We start from the raw sequence: 14,115 nt of genomic DNA, 5'->3' as shown, positions 1-14,115 counted from the left end.
GGCTCAGTGGCCATGGCTCACGGGCCTAGCCGCTCCGCAGCATGTGGGATCTTCCCGGACCGGGGCATGAACCCGTGTCCCCTGACTCGGCAGGCGGACTCTCAACCACTGTGCCACCAGGGAAGCCCTTGTCACCTCCATTTTTAAAAAAGTATGTAATGCTATAATGGACAATTTTATGCATTTAGATTTTCCTGTAATTAAGATTATTTTATTAGAATAGATCCACAGAAAAATTCCTGGCCCAAAGGGAGTGAATATGTTTATGGATCTTGATACAAGTTGCAAAATTACATTCCCATGAATTTAACCAACTTAAAATCTTCACAAGTTATTAGTGCTCATTTCACCATACACTCTCCAGCATTGGGAAGTAGACATTTTAATTTTTTGTTAACATCATATGTGAAAAATGGTATCCCACATTTTCAAAATTTACATTTCTAGAAGCCCCAGCCCGGATCTGGCAGCAGGTCTAAATGAGGACTGTCAGTTGTCAGCTTGCAGCTGCAGCCTCAGAATGATTTTTGGGGTGTTGGTGGCCTCCACCATGGAGACTCTACTGGTGTTTGGAGCCTGAACCTAGCTCCACAGGTTTGGAGGGCCCTGCTGCCCAAGGACAACTAACCAGCCGTGTGGCTGACAAGGTCTTGGTGCTCCGGCCGGGTGTCAGGCCTGTGCCTCTGAGGTGGGAGAGCTGAGTTCAGGACACTGGTCTACCAGAGACCCTACAGCTCTACATAATATCAAATGGCAAAAGCTCTCCCAGAGATCTCCATCTCAACGCTAAGACCCAGCTCCCCTCAATGACCAGCAAGCTCCAGTGCTGGACACCCTATGCCAAACAACTAGCAAGACAGGAACACAACCCCACACATTAGCAGAGAGGCTGCTTAAAATCATAATAAGGGGGCTTCCCTGGTGGCGCAGTGGTTGAGAGTCTGCCTGCCGATGCAGGGGACGCAGGTTCGTGCCCTGGTCCGGGAGGATCCCACATGCCGCGGAGCGGCTGGGCCCGTGAGCCATGATGGCCGCTGAGCCTGCACGTCCGGAGCCTGTGCTCCGCAACGGGAGAGGTGCACGTACCACAAAAAAAAAAAAAAAAAAAAATCATAATAAGGTAACAGACACCCCAAAACACACCACTGGACGTGGTCCTGCCCAGCAGAAAGACAAGATTCAGCCTCATCCACCAGAGCACAGGCACCAGTCCCCTCCACCAGGAAACCTACACAACCCACTGAACCAACCTTAGCCACTGGGGGCAGACACCAAAAACAACGGGAACTACGAACCTGCAGCCTGCGAAAAGGAGACCCCAAACACAGTAAGCTAAGAAAAATGAGAAGACAGAGAAACACACAGCAGATGAGGGGGCAAGGTAAAAACCCACCAGACCAAACAAATGAAGAGGAAATACGCACTCTATCTGAAAAAGAATTCAGAGTAATGATAGTAGAGATGATCCAAAATCTTGGAAATAGAATGGAGAAAATATAAGAAACGTTTAACAAGGACCTACAAGAACTAAAGAGCAAACAAACAATGATGAACAACACAATAAGTGAAATTAAAAATTCTCTAGAAGGAATCAATAGCAGAATAACTGAGGCAGAAGAATAGATAAGTGACCTGGAAGATAAAAGAGTGGAAATAGCTACCGCAGGCCAGAATAAAGAAAAAAGAATGAAAAGAATTGATGACAGTCTCAGAGACCTCTGGGACAACATTAAATAGACCAACATTCGAATTATAGGAGTCCCAGAAGACGAAGAGAAAAAGAAAGGGACTGAGAAAATATTTGAAGAGATTATAGTTGAACACTTCCCTAATATGGGAAAGGAAATAGTCAATCAAGTCCAGGAAACACAGAGAGTCCCATACAGGATAAACAAGGAGAAACACACCAAGACACATATTAATCGAACTATCAAAAATTAAATACAAAGAAAAAAAATTAAAAGCAGCAAGGGAAAAACAACAAATAACAACAAGGGAATCCCCATAAGGTTAACAGCTGATCTTTCAGCAGAAACTCTGCAAGCCAGAAGAGAGTAGCAGGACATAGTTACACATGTGTACTAGCCACTTGAGAGCATGTGTGTGTGCACACATACACACACAACACTGAAAGGTTACTATTTTAGGTGCAAATAAATTGAATAAATTTGGGGTCAAAGAAAAAAATTTACATTTGTATATTAAATAAAGCAGAAATTTTTTCCAAATGTTAGTATATTCGTTGTTTTTCCACTTTTGTAAATTGTCTGTTTAATCCTCTTAACCACTGAATAAATAATTTTGATGATTCACATAAGGGAGACAATTGGGTCTTTCCGGCAGAAAGAGCACTGATAACTCAAGGTGAATTAACCAGTTTGACCTCTGCTTCTTAATCTATAAAACGGGCAGTTTCTAGAATCAAGAGATATACACCATGTGAAATGCTTGGTGAACTCTCAAACATTTTAGAAAGGTAATGAATAGAGAATTAATATTATTACTCTCAATTCATTGACAGCCTAGAGTTCTAAGATTCACAAAGAGAATGGCTCTAAGAAAAATATGCTGGATGAAGGGGCAAAATCAGGCCAAATGACGAGATGTTGGAGGACACCATGTACTATCCAGAAACCTACCAGGTTCCCACCAAGAGACAGATGCAGAATCTTTTCTCCTACCTAATTTTCCTGAATAAGCTAAAAGTAATCCATATTGGGCAAGATTCGGAGTTGATCTAGTACAAAGTTACCTTGGCTTTCAACGAAAATTTCCAGACACTTGGATAGGAGAGCAAGTACATATAAATAGAAACCTCTTTCTCCTTAGGGGGAATTCTACTGCTAAGGGGGAGAAAAGATAATTGCCCTTCCCAACTGTTGCATATATTCAAAATGCACACTTAATGACTGTCCCAGTAAGTGTGGCTGTATAAATGTGAATACCTGAGGCACAGCTACTGATATATGGCTCCGTTGTTGATGGTGGTGGGTTTTGCTGGTTTGTTTGTATGTTGATTGTGTTCACGAGAATTTTTTTTTTTTACAGCTACATTTAAACTGCCAGTCAGAAAATGTAAAACATTGTTATGTTTAGGTGGTGAGTGATAAAATTTTTTTTCTTCTCCCTATTTTTCTGTATTTTCATTAATGAGATATTTTAGTCCTTAGATTTAGAAATGTAAAGAATGTTCTGTGTGAGCAAATATCTGGGTGATCAATGAAAAACATGATTTTTAAAGTGTTTCCAGATACCTGCATGTTTTGAAATGTGAAAATGGAAGGGGGGTGAAAACAGCCTTATTAGCAGGAAATATGCTGCTCTGTGTGGTCTGGTTGCAGGTAGCACAGATGTCTGTGTGTCAGTCAAATCTCTGGACCTGCAGGGCACCAGCCAGCCAGTAGTGAAGCAAAAATTTCAGCTTGAGTGAAGCCATTATCAGTTCCTGTCAAACACAGGAGGGCAGAAAACTCACATGAGTGCAGGGCCTGACAGATGACAGTAACGAAGTAAGCAGGTGAGGTGGGGACAAAAATATTTCACTTTCCTCTCTACTACTAAAAAAAAAAAGATAAGGTTGGTGATAAATGGCCTTGGTGACACTGACAAAAATGAGAGGTGGGCCTAGGTTGGACGGGACCCCAGCCCTTCCTATGGGGTCAGTGCTTTTTGGCGTGCACAATGCCAGCTCCCATGTTCAAGAGACACAGAAATCCCAGATTTCTGTGCAAACATTTTCGATCTTGAAGACAAGTACTTCAAATATTTTAAATTCCGTAAGAGCCCAGTAAACACTTTTGTGCCCCATCTGGCACCCTCGGCCACCATTTCGCGAACCCTAGATCCATGGGTTTTTCTCCGTTGGTTTGGCTGTTTTCTGAAGCAAAAGGGTAAAGTTGGAGTCTCGGTTTACCCTCGTGTACAGGCGAGGATTGGGGCAGGTGGTTCTGTGTCGGCGCTGCCTGGGTGCGCTCGCGCAGGGATGCGCGTGCCTGAAGAGTTGGTGAGAAGGGTGAGCGTTTGCATACTTGAATTCGGGGAGAACTAGTCTGCGTGTGGTCAGGCGATCTGGGTTTGATCTGCCAAGGCGCGGCGATTTGGGGGAAGTGGGGCTATAGGAATTGTCCCTGTGGAAATGAAGCTTTCTGCGGGATCGCCCTTTGGGAGTATCCTTGGAGTTCGAGGGCCCCTCTCCTGCCCTGCTCAGCTGGGGCAGTGGGACAAGGACCAGGACAGACAGGTGGACCCGGGTCTAGCTCTAGTGCCTGTCCCGTGAGTGTAAAGCTGGCTTGGGCACTTATGCGGGACGCTACTCCAGCATTCAACCCCGGAGGGGCTCGGGATCCCGGAGCCCAACCGCTCCGGAGGAGACAGGAAAGGCGGTGAACTCCTGGCCCGCCGCCCTCCACGAGCTGTTGCTATGGCCACAGGGGACTTTTGATGTGAAGTGCGGTGACCCCCGCTCCACTTACCTTCTCTGCCTGCCTTCTGGATGACGTCATGGACGCCCGCGGCCCTGACAGGCCACCTGTGGGTTGGTCTCGCTTTAAAGCAGCTGTTCTCCACCGGCCCCCGCAGCCGCAGCGACTTGTGTCATCACCAAGAGGACTATGCCGGGACTCTGGACCTGCCTCTCGTCCTGGCGGAGCGGCCACTGCTCCGGACAGCACTGATTACCCGAGAGAGGCAAGTATTCAAGGGATGCTTCACAAATTATCTTCCTCGAAGCCCAACCGCCTCTCCGCCCCTCCCTCTTGCCCCTGATCTGCAGCTCTTGGGGGGAGAAGGGACGAGCCAGCGGCGGCGTGGTGGCTGAGGGGCTTTCTTACAGAAAGAAGTGGAGAGCAGCGGTCTTTCTCCCTGGCCGTGGAGACCCATGCCAGGTAAAGTCCCGACCAGGGTCCCCCGTCCGATTCTCTGTCCCAGGTCGAGGGCTCGGGATTGGAAGAACAGCCGACTGGAACTGAGTGAGGTTCGCGAGGCTGAGTCTGGGGCTGCTTCGGAAGGCCGGAGGAGGGGGCAATCGGGCTTGGCATCTGCTAAAGGTGCCGAGCCCGCCGCCAAATTCACGAAGAGGAGGGAAGACGGTGAGGGCGCCTGGAAAGCGGGAAGCGGCTCCTAAGCCCGGCACCCGAGCGCTCCTGACGGGGTGCTCGACCAGCTCGAGTTGTGGGGACATCTAGTTCTCGGACCCACTCTCGGCGCGCGCCGAAACCCGGTTTGCCGTTTGTCTGGCTCGGTCCGGCACCCCGTCGGAGATGGGCAGCACCACAGCCTCTGGAGTGGGCGCTCTCCGGCCCCAGCCTCCCCAAGCCCACCGCCGCCGCCTGGTCTCCAGCGCTGCTCGCCCTTCAGATTCCGGATGCAGCGGACCTGTTGCGTGCAGAAAAGCGGCGTGGTGAGGTGTTCCAGGCCTCTCCTCCCTGCCTTGCCCGCCACCGCCCGCCACAAGATCTGAGGGCCGGGAGTCCCAGAACTTTGCCTGCAGACTCCCAGAGAGCCCAGTGCTGAAAGAGAAAAGGGGAGAACTGCCGGGAGGCAACTGTAGCCATCCCACTGCAAAGGGCTCTTCGTACCCGCTGCGATTGCGGCAAATAATCCCACTAACCCGGAGAGGGAAACGGAGAGGCGCGGGGGATTGAGCCCGGGAGGGAGTTGGGTCCGCTGAAAAAGCGCACCTGGTGCAGACACGTCCGAGTCTCGCCTTTGGCCCCGGCGGACGGAGCGCCTGCACTTCAGCTCCCTGCCTCGGGGTTAGAACCGAGCTGCTCAAGGTCCCCAGAGCCCCTCCACGGCGAGTCCGAAGCTCCAGCTTCAGCACCAGACGCTGGACAGCGCCCCGCCGAATTGCGCCCAAGGGTGGGTTCCTGCGGGCTACTCCGCTTCCTAGCTCGTCGCCGCTCGCAGTCTCTCAGATCCCACTCGGAGGAGGCAAGGAGGCGAGACAGGGTTCACCGAGAAATGGATGAGGCGGGGGGTACTCATGTTCCCCGTTACTCCAGGAGCTTAGGTATCGGATTCTAGGAGGGCATTCTATCTCCCCTCCGCTAAGAGCAGCTGGAATAACTTGGTGCTAAATGCAGGCAGGATGCCCGAAGAGAAAAGAGGCGCGCCTGGAAGTGGTGAGCTTAGTTACGCACAAGCGGGAAAGTGGTTCTACTGGGAACCCCAGGCACTGGTGTACTGTGAAAGGTCGCCACATTCAAGTCATGTTCTCTCTACCTCTTCCCCCCACCTCGACCCCCGCCCAGCCTCTCTCCCTACAACTTCCATACACCTTAACGCCGGTGAATGAAGGGAAAAGCGTGGGATGGTGGGAGAAGATATTGAGGTCGAGGTTAAAAGCACATTTTTTCGGGGTTGCCATAGCTCGGTGTAGACGAAATCTGTCCTAATTGAACATCAAGGTCTGCATTTTTAGCCAAAGGCGCCCAATGTGCCCTTTGTATGAGGAGCTGAATGACTGTTCAGCCAGGAAGGAAAAAAGCCGCAGAGGGGAAGACGTTATCACAAAAGGGCTAACAGAGGTGGGGGGAGGAGGAGAAGGGGACAGGACCCCGGCACTAGAGTGTGGTTACCAGGCAACCAGCCCCAGCCTCTTGTTGCCTTGGTTACAGTGAGTGGAGGGGCTTTGGCCGTTGATTATCCGTGAGCACCTTTATTCTTAAAAATATCTGCTGGGAGCCCCTGTTTTCCCCCGTGTGGATGTGAGTCAACAACCGCCCCCGTAAAATCCCTGGGGGTTAAGAGGAAATCCTGGAAGGCAAATTTTTCCTTTGAAGTCAAGGTGCCTGGTGAAGCAGCTACCTTTCCACCACCGCAGTCCTTCACATCCTCTCCCTTGCCCCCTTCAGAGAGGTGAGCATATCCTACTCTGTCCTTTCTCTGGGATTTACAATTAGGGCTTTTATTTTTTTCATGTGGTTCTTTAGACGCAAGGGCTTCCCCCACCCTGACCCCGCACGCTTTGCTTTTCCCCCTTTAAATGAGAAAGACGCATTTGTTTTTCATGGATGAACTGGAGGGAGAGCAGCTTTCTCCTGGGTTTGGCAGTGGTTCCTCCCTCCCTCAGCACCTCTCTCATGCTGGAAGGGGTGAATTCTAGATCATCACCTCTTTTCACCTCTTCCCGCAGACCACACAGAAAGCACAGATAGGTAGAAACGGGACTCCCTTAGAAAAAGCCACTAGCATCACCAGCCTCAGATTCCTCAAAATTCTCTTTTCTTCCTCTTCAGCTCTGCCTTCATAATTAGGGAATGCAGCACTTAAAGCTTCTAATACTCTGATCTTTTTCATTTCCCTGGATTGACAAACATTGATTCCACTTTTTATCTGTCAGACTTGTCTGCCTGCATTCATTTGTAGTATCTGGGTAGAAAATCATTTTATCCATAATTTTCCCAAGGCAGCTGTAACATTCTCAGAATGATTTAAGGGGAAATCACTAGTAAGTTAATAGAACAACCTGTGTTCTGTGCACTACTTCATCTAGAACACTTCTTAAGAGCCACGAACTTTGTCTTTTCACAACAAAAGCTTGTTTTAAACTGAGCTATCACCTGACAATCCAGGAATGGAGGAAATCTCTATTCCAGGCAGTAACTGTCATATCTTCATCTTTGTTGCCCTGCATCACAAACACACATATCTTTCCTTTTCACTTTTTCTTCACTCATTGCTAATGTAAAATTTTAAAAAAATCATTATAATTTCAGACTATGTTGAAGGCCAAAATTATCCTCCATGGGCTGGCTAGATATAGTTTTGGGGACATTTGCATTAAAATGCTTCTCCTTCACATGTTACTATAGAAACTTCTTTTTAGTCCAGACTAGACAGCTGGTCTGCTTTTTGTACTTTTCTTCCCAAAGAAGTGCCTTCCTTTATGAATTCTCTGGGGCAGCTATCATTGATCACATCAATAATGTCCCATAGCAACAGTGGTTTCTTTTTTCTTTTTTTAAAATTATTATTCCCTTTCTGCTCATTTTCTTTATGGACAAAGGTTTTACTTTCCTTTCAAGAAGAGAACTGAGATCTTATTGGCCAGAAAAGAAGAAGCATTCTTTCATTTGTTGGTGTGTATTGCCTTGTTAACCAATCAGAGGATGCCATTTATCCTTTTCTGACTAGCTAAGTGAGCAGAGTACCCAAAATGATTGAATCTGTGTTAGTACCATCCAGTAGCAAAGGTTGGAACTCAGAGTTCTGAGACCCAGGATCTGCTATTAGTTTTGACTAATCCAGATTGCATTTGACTTGCAATGATGAATTCACTACCTAGTTATTTTTAGCTTACTTGAACACAGCTGGATTACACGTTATTCTATGATTCTTTTTTTTCCATTTTAAAATATATTATGATCATCTTTCCAAGTCAGTGCAGATTATTGGTATCAGCACACCAGTGGTCCAGGGATCTTTCTGATTTCCCTTAGAAGTGTAGAATTGGTCCCCACCCTTAGGGATTTGGTGAAAATCTGGGAGGATGAGGATGGGAAGTCAGAAGAGAGAAGAGCTTTGTTACTTATGATGAACAGATATCTCAGCTTTTGGATTCATTCTGTCCAACTTTGGTGTCCCTGGTAGTTTTATTTTTTGTTTTTCTATTTTAATTCTTCACAGCTGCCCTGCTGGCCTGCATTTTCAGTGACAAATAGAAAAACTGGATGGATGGAGACAATGACCCTCTAATTAGGTGTAAGAGAAGACATAACTTCCCAGGAAGGCTGTGGCAGGTAGGTGGTGGAGATCCCTGGAACTGGAGATTACCCCAGTCTGTCATGGCACTGGAGTTGGGCAGGTCTATTTTTTTCTTTCTCCCTCCACCAAACAGCCCTATTTAAGGATGCTGGCATTAGTCTCCACTTCTCTAAAAGGAAGGGGGCATCAAAGTTCCTTCCCTTCCAAGACAGAAACCGTCTGACAACAGCCTGAGAAATCTTAACGTAAGTACAGACCCCCTTGGTCGATCTTTTCTTGTTTTTGGCTGGAGGGGATGCTGGGAATGGACAGATGCTTGACCATGAGGATGCTATCAAGAGCCATCTCCTTTAGTGACCCAATCTGTGCCAGGGTTTGAGTGGGACCATGACCAGAGTATAAGCCCTTCAATATTAGGGGCTATGTCATGTACACCTTTGATTCCCTGGAGCTTAGTCATGCTTAAAGTAGGGGCCCAGCAAATATTTGAACTGAATCCTACAGGCTACTGTTAGGACAAGTCCCTCAACTTCCTTTTTATGACAGTGGCAGCTCTAGCCCTGCACCATCCCCCACCCATCTCTTCCAAAAGCTTCTATTCCCTAGCTGTCTTCACAAAAGATAAATGAAGGCTCCGTTAATTGTTTCCATGGTTACATGGAAGTGGCCACACTGAGGATCCCTATCACCCTTACTGTCTGAAGGAAAAAGAGAGGAGGGGTTTGGGATCTTTGTCACAGAGGAAACCATGGAAACAAGCGTTGCTAAGGGGATGGCTCTAAATTCAGAGGAAAGAAACTAGAAGTGGGGAGAGGGAGTTGGTGGGCTCAAGGGCAGGTTGTTTTTCAAGGTACATTTCTCTGAGGCTAGAGCAGCCTCTTTCACTTCTTGCATCCTCCCCCAACCCAGACAGAACCCAGAGTTAAAAAATTTTAGAAAACTGGGGCCACTGTCAGGCTCAAGTCCATCTTTATTGGTCCTGCAAGGGAAAAGCCAATGAAAATGGAGTTATTGTGTTCACACCTCATGATTATACTCATTTCTGAACTTTGCCTCTTTGCCAATCAGTTTTGTATGTTATGAGCCAGGCACTGTGCTGGGCACTGGAAAATAATCATCAGCAAAACAGTCCCTGCTCTCATGGTGAACTGATAGCAGGACAGCCACTTGGTGGCTCTAGGGCCAGGGTTGCTCACATGGGCTGGATTGGACAGTCCTGCATGGCAGTGTACAGAGGGCTGTCAGGAGTCTCTCCAAACTCTTTTTGTAATACCTATTAGCTTATCTATTACCACCTGAAGTTTACCTGAGAGGTCACTGAGAAAGGCCTGTTTTTCCTGGGAATACCTAGGGCTCTAGCCTCTCCAGTGAACACCTTGCACCTTGGTTAGGCTTGCCCTCTGATATTAGCACTCAGGCCCTTGTCTCTGAAACTATACACCAAGGATGATGAACTAGTCCTCTCTCAACAGTGCCAAAGAGACACAGGGGTTTTTTTTGTTTTTTTTTTTTTAAATTTTTTGACTTCACCACGCAGTGTGCAGGATCTTAGTTCCCTGACCAGGGATTGAACCCACACCCCCTGCAATGGAAGTGCGGAGTCTTAACCACCGAACCACCAGGGAAGTCCCTATTATTATTATCATTATCATTTTACAAAAAATTAAAGGCAACAAGTCCCTCTTTCTTCCTTGATGGGTTAGCTGCGGGGGTGGGAGTCCTCAGCTCCCTGCAGCTTGGAGTTGGACAGTTAGCACCTCACTGGGGAGTGGAGAGATGGGGGGGTCTTAACCTCCTGGGGAGGGATACCCCTCTCTTACATCCAGCTGAGAGCTGGGGGGCTGGGCCTCCGAGCTCGGTTCTGCCAGTCTTCTCCATGTCCCCCCTCTAACCTTCAGTTTCTCTGGGCCAGCCCTTCCCCACTCCGGGTGCACAGAACAAGCCCAAGGATGGCGGGCTGGGCTACAGAGGAAGAGTTGTAATTAAAAAGAGAAAGAATTGGGCTTTCCTGGTGGAGCAGTGGTTGAGAGTCCGCCTGCCGATGCAGGGGACGCGGGTTCGTGCCCCGGTCCCGGAGGATCCCACATGCCGTGGAGCGGCGGGGCCCGTGAGCCATGGCCGCTGAGCCTGCGCATCCGGGGCCTGTGCTCCGCAGCGGGAGAGGCCACAACAGTGAGAGACCACAACAGTGAGAGGCCCGCGTACCGCAAACAAAAAAAAAAAAGAGAGAGAAAGAATTAAAAGCAGCACCAAAAGGGAAGGGTAATTACCCTTCAGCTGCTGCAGAAATACAATTAGGGCCGTGCTCTCTGAGCCGCCAGGATACTGTGGCTTTTGCTAATTATGAAGCGGATATGCCCTGGCAGCACAATTAGAGGCCGGCCAGGCACCGGGGGCCTGGCCTCTCCTCCATCAGTGCCCAGGCCTGGGGAAATTCAGCCCGGAGCCCAGTGCCGGGACTGGCTGGGTGGAGGCGGGGGCGCAGGCCCACAACCGTTGTCCCTTTTCCTCTCCTGCCTATTCTGCTAGGCCCAGCCCCCATCCCCACTTCATTCGGAGCCGTGGTTCAGTAAGCACTGGGTGGATTGTCACCCTGGGCCTTCACCGTGGACTAGGGCGGAGATGGGAAGGGGGAGGCTGGTAGAGAGGGGTCACCGTGACCTGGAGCTCTTCACTTTTCCCTTCTCCGTGATAGTACAGCGCTTTGTGATTCCCAGAAAAAGGTAGAGAAATGAGCCGCCCGCTGTCTCCCTTTAAAAATAAGATCCCCCTATTATTAAAGGAAATACGTTCATTAGAGAAAATGAAACATTCCAAAGAAAAAGAAAATAATAAAACAATCCCCTCCCCACCCCCCCACCCCCATCCCCCCATCCCCCCATCCCCCCATCTCCATCAGAGGCTCCGGAGAACTCTGGGGTGGGCGAGGGGTGGTGGGCTGGTAGGAGGAGGTGACCTTGGGGGCGGGGGCGGGGACACAAGCTGGCCCGGCGGGAGTGTCGGGCTGGCTGAACGCCTGGCCCGAGCGGCGGGTGCGGCCGTGGACCAGCCAGCCCCATCTGGAAGACTAGTGATTTTGTTGTTGTCTCCCTGCGCTCAACAACAAGTCCCAGTCTGCCGCATGGTGCCGGCCGCCGCAGCGGGGGGGAGGGGGGCGGTGCGCTGGGGCCTGGGGCGGGCCGCGCACTTTGTGGCTCTTCCTCCGTGTGTTCTTTCTGTGCCTTCTCTGTCTCCTAGAAAGCACCTCTGGAAACTACCCTGAGCACCACCTTGGGCAGCACACCTCAGGCGGACTCTTCCAGAAACAAGGACAGACTACAGTGTGTGTGTGTGTGTGTGTGTGTGTGTGTGTGTGTGAGTGTGTGTGGTGGGGTGCGGGGAAGCATGAGGGTGGGAGGGATGGACAGGGTCACAGTCCTCCGGGAGCGGCGAGCTGCTTCCACATCACTGACAAGGGCAGGGAGAGAGAATCCCCCCGCAGGGGCCCAGGCGTCTAGTTGTCTCTGGCAGGAGAGAGCCAGAGCGTGTGCAGGCACAAAGCGGCATGTACTTATGACCAGGGTGCCTGCGATGTTGGTGCCCTGGCAGCCACCTGGAGGACACGCCTGACCCTGGCCGGCCCGGACCTCACTTTGCCTACCCAGGGAGGAGAGAGTGGACTTGTGCGTATAGAACTTCTTCTTGGCCCCAGAATCTGCCTCCGTGCTGCTGGGCCCAGAGGTGTCGCCAAGGGAAAACTGAGGTGAGAAAGCCCAGTCCCACATCTGAGCCTGGAAACCAGTCCCCCACTATGGCAGAAGCAGTGATCATACAAACCATTTCCCATCCTTTGTCCATGCCTCCGTGTGGGGGGCACCTTACCCTCAGATGGTCGCCAAGTTCCAATGGTGAGACTCTCAGTGGGACAAATTTTTCAAGCAGCAAACTCAAATGCCCTCCCCAGTCCTTTCTAAGTATATTCCCACCCTCCTCCTCCACCCTGGAGAAGGAGGCACTCCTGGGGCCCTTGGGCCAGAGAAAGGAAGTGTTGGTCAGCAGCCTCGGGAGGCAAAAAAAAGACTGGGAAAGTGTTTGTTTGTTTTAGAACACTAACACATCTTACCAATTTAAATTGGGTTGGGAGTTGTACTCCTTTAGGGAACCCTAAAAATGCAACCATTGTTGAGCTTACCCTGCCTCTGCCACTTGCCAGCTGTGTGACCTTTGGCAAGACACTTAACCTCTCTGAACCAATCAGTCCTTCACTTCCACACAGAGGCTGCTGCTATCAGTGTCTCAGCTCCTCCAAACTGGCTCTCTCCTTCTCCATTTCCTGCCTCTTAAATTCTCTTTACTCCAATCCTGCCTGAAACCAGTGGGCAGCCAGTCCTATTAGAAATCTCATTCACACTTGAGAAGGCTGCAAATTGGTGTCAGCAGGTGCCTGCCCTTCACTGGAGGAAAGGGGCCTGGATTGGGCAGAAGGGGGCAGAGGTGGGGAACAGGGGAGGAGGGGAGTGAAATCTCTCCCAGGCAGTCCTCAGTATCCAGGGCTGCTATGGAGACAGAAGGGAGAGAGATCCTGCCTCAGCGAAACAAGCATCTAGAGAGGGTAGTGGGGTGCACTCCTGATTTGAGAGATGGACAAGAGTGCCCCTGTTGATATGTAGCAAGGTACAAAATAGAGGGAGCAAGGTACTCCCTGGGGGGGTGGGGAGGGAGTCCTGGCTTCAAAGTCAGACACACCCCAGTTCCAATCCTGGCTGCACCACTTACTAGCTGTGTGACATTGAGGCAGTCACTTAACATCTCTGAGCCTCAGATTCTTTAATTGTAAAATGAAATTGATCACATCTACCTTGCTAGGTTATATGTTAATTAATCAAGAGAAGTGCCAATAATATATAATGGCATATGTAAATACTCAACAGTAGTCTCTTTTGCCTCCTCTTTCATAGTTTTTCTTTTCCAGGATCTGGGGTACCCACAAGTCCCCTTTCCTGAAGTAGCAACAAATGAGAACCACCATCTCTCTATTAGTCTCCCACATCGCATAGAAGTTTTATCCCATTTAAACGTTTATCCTTCCCCTCCCCAGATCAGTATCTTGTCCACTTCAGGAGGCTCAATATATATTTAAAGAATGATTATAGACCAAGTGTCCCCGCCCCCACCCCCCTCCTCTTCCCTCCCCACACTTCTCCGTTTTAAAAATGCAGAAACCAACACTTAGGTTGTATGATTTACCTCTAAGTCACTCGGCAAAATAGACAGCTTACTACTTCTTAAAGTAACTTTCTAGGAGTCTCAGAACACAAAATGGTTGGTGATCCAAGGGTCAGGCATCTGGAGTCCCCTTACCTCAACTGCATCGCCCGGGTTTATGCAGCCAGCAGCCCCATCCGCGGGCGCGTTTCCAGGGATGAGCGG

Source organism: Aethalodelphis obliquidens, unplaced genomic scaffold (assembly GCF_003676395.1).
Source record: "Aethalodelphis obliquidens isolate GAN/ISIS:26980383/991018 unplaced genomic scaffold, ASM367639v1 scaffold49, whole genome shotgun sequence".
In the NCBI taxonomy this organism is placed as follows: domain Eukaryota; kingdom Metazoa; phylum Chordata; class Mammalia; order Artiodactyla; family Delphinidae; genus Aethalodelphis; species Aethalodelphis obliquidens.
The sequence above is the reverse complement of the archived record's forward strand: the minus strand, read 5'-3'. Positions refer to the sequence as shown.